General features: G+C 41.2%; 1 protein-coding gene across 1 annotated transcript in view; it reads right to left on the bottom strand.

Moving 5' to 3' along the window:
* LOC145990173 (uncharacterized) overlaps window positions 1-2,711 on the bottom strand; it is a 16,069-nt gene extending 13,358 nt beyond the window's left edge. Inside the window, exon 1 of the mRNA XM_083125837.1 lies at window positions 2,384-2,711. The gene's annotated coding sequence lies outside the window, so the exon portion shown is untranslated. The remainder of the gene's footprint in view (window positions 1-2,383) is intronic.
* Window positions 2,712-3,016: the final 305 nt, after the last annotated feature.

The raw sequence follows: 3,016 nt of genomic DNA, 5'->3' as shown, positions 1-3,016 counted from the left end.
CCATTACATGGCTACCTTAATTAATGTATTTTGAACTATTAAATTGTTAAAGTATATTTATGGTGTACGTAAATATCATACGAATTATCTATCATCGTGTATGATAAGATATTCAGCTTTAAATAGAAGCCGGTTGCATCTAATTTCTATAAATTAGCAGGTAGCTACACTATTAAAAGTTTAACGATAGAATGTTGTATATTTAACGACATCTTCTAATAGCGTACAGTCAACGCAATAAAAATGGTGCACAGAGAACCTGAAATACTGGCTTCCTTGCAAGGTGTTATGTGTGTTGCCTAACTCTACGGTAGTTGCAGAAGTTATCATTTAAAATTTGCTATTTGATTCTACTTATCGCCGTAGAGGATCTCTGTGCACCATTTTTATTGCGGTAACTGTACATGAGAAACCGTCAGAAAACGATAAGAAAGAAGGGAAATGAAAGAAGAGAAAGTGAACAGCGTCAGAAAGAGTAAGTAAGCAAATAACAGGAAAAGAGAGAATGATAGAAAGCAAATAAGAGAAAAACAGAGAAAAAGAAAAAAAGCAAATAAGAGGAAAAACGTAGAAAGAGAAAAGAAAGAAAGCAAATACAAGGAAAAACAGAGGAAAAGAAATGAAAAAGCTAAGAAGAGCTCGAACCTCGGGACATCGTAAAAGCTAAACACTCCGCCACGGAGGTTAAAAGTTTAAAGTGCCTCCCTCCCTCCGGGGTTCGAATCAGCGACGCTTTTTATTAAAAGGCTACAGCGTTACACTGCGCTATCGGGGAGGCCCTAGAGAACTAGAGAGAGAGAGAACGAACGAGAGAGAGAGAGAGAGAGAGAGAAAGAACGAGAGAGAGAGAAAGAACGAGAGAGAGAGAAAGAACGAGAGAAAGAGAGCGAGAGAGAGAGAGAGAGAGAAAGAACGAGAGAGAGAGAAAGAACGAGAGAGAGAGAGAGAAAGAGAGAGAAAGAGAGAGAGATAGAACGAGAGAGAGAAAGAACGAGAAGAGAAAGAACGAGAGAGATAGAGAGAGAAAGAACGAGAAGAGAAAGAACAAGAGAGAGAGAGAGAAAGAGGGAAAAAGAGAGAGAGAAAGAAAGAGAGACAGAGAGAGAGAGAAAGATAGAGAAAGAACGAGAGAGCGAAAGAGAGAAAGAACGAGAAAGAGAGAGAGAGAGAAAGAGAGAGAGAGATAAAGAGAAAGAACGAGAGAGAGAGAGAGAAAGAGAGAGATAGAAAGAGAGAGAGAAAGAGATAGAGAGAAAAAGAACGAGAGAGAGAGAGTGAAAGAGAGAGAGAGAAAGAACGAGAGAAAGAGAGAGAGAGCGAAAGAGAGAAAGAACGAGAAAGAGAGAGAGAGAGAAAGGGAGAAAGAGAGAGAGAAAGGGAGAAAGAGAGAGAGAAAGAACGAGAGAGAGAGAGAGAGAGAGAGAAAGGGAGAAAGAGAGAGAGAAAGAACGAGAGAGAGAGAGAGAGAGAGAGAAAGAACGAGAGAAAGAGAGAGAGAGAAAGAACGAGAGAAAGAGAGAGAGAGAGAAAGAGAGAGAGAGAGAGAGAAAGAGAGAGAGAGAGAGAGAGAATGAAAGAACGAGAGCGAGGGAGGTCGAATAATAAGAGTAAGAGGTCGAATCATATTCAGAAAGAAAAGAGAACAAGTGATAAAATTGAGAGTGATAGATAACAAGAAAGAGCGCCAGAAAAGCATAGAAAAGGGTATAGCAAGTTAGGTCCATTCATGTTTCGTTACTTACAATGCTTCCTAAGATTGATCTATTGAATTAGATTATTTTACGTCGCTTATCTGCCACTTTTGGCTATCGCGAAGATGTGTGATGATATAATGTTATTTAGCGTGGCTTCTCTTCCACTTTTTGGATAATCGCGACGATGCGGATAAGTGATGAAATTCATCCACTAACACTAACAAAGATCAACACTGCCCAGGCCGTGATTCGAACCCGAGACCCCTAGCTTCGTAGCGCGCTGTGCTAACCACTAAGCCACGGAGGCTTTGATTTTATTATTGTTATTTAGCGTCGCCTTTCTTCCACTTCTGCTTAATCGCGAAGATGAGGATGAGTGATGACATGATGAAACTGATAAATGTACACTTACAAAGAACACCATGCCCAGACCGGGATTCGAACCCGGGACTCCTGGCGCCGAGAGCGCTGTGCTAGCCACTCCGCAACGGAGGTTTGCAAATATGAAAGATGAATGGGCGAAATTGATGAAGATTCAAGATTGAGACGGCATCGCCAAATGACAACAATAATAACATTTATAATAATAATCTAACATTTTCCTGAATAGATATGACAGGTAAGCAACAAGAAATGCAAATCCATTGAAGGAAATATCTATATGCTAATTAGACGTAAGAATTACTTACCAGTTTAGCTATCTTCTCTTCTTATGCGAGATACGAACACTTCGTCTTCTAGCTTCGAACACAGGACAAACAGAAAGATAAGTTCAGCGCTTCGTAATCTTCAAAGTCGTACACGAATAAAGTTTCAAGTCATTAGTAGCCATGCTTGAAAACTAGTATAGATTTAACGAAACAATGAGTAAGCTGGTTATCGAGAAATCGGAAACAATTCCGGCGTGTTTCTGCCTTTCCTAACTGGAGCCTTCCAGGCGCTACTTTGGAGTATGTTTACGTTCCTGGAATGTCACGTGCTTCAGCGTTTTGGAGCGGCAAGGTCGTGCGTCCGTCCTACGCGAGAAACTGGGATATACTACGTCTCGCGTACAACCGATGTGCAAATCGAACGACCCGGACAACTTTTACACATTTCTTCCTCGTTGCAGCGTTTGCACTGGCGCCTCGTAGCGGCCGAAGCCCGAAATTGACGATCTCCACGGATGGCTCGAAGGCGGGTGTATTCAGGTGAGTCAATAGCCGGCAGTAAATGGGCATTGGTTCAGGAACAATGATGTCATATTTTGATATGTGGGTTTCTGACGAAACAGAAGTACAACCTATCTCTTCATTGTTTAACGTGGCTTATTTTTCCAATTC

Source organism: Lepisma saccharinum, chromosome 7 (genome assembly GCF_977018435.1).
Source record: "Lepisma saccharinum chromosome 7, izLepSacc3.1, whole genome shotgun sequence".
NCBI classification, from domain to species: Eukaryota; Metazoa; Arthropoda; class Insecta; order Zygentoma; family Lepismatidae; genus Lepisma; species Lepisma saccharinum.
The sequence above is the reverse complement of the archived record's forward strand: the minus strand, read 5'-3'. Positions and strand labels throughout refer to the sequence as shown.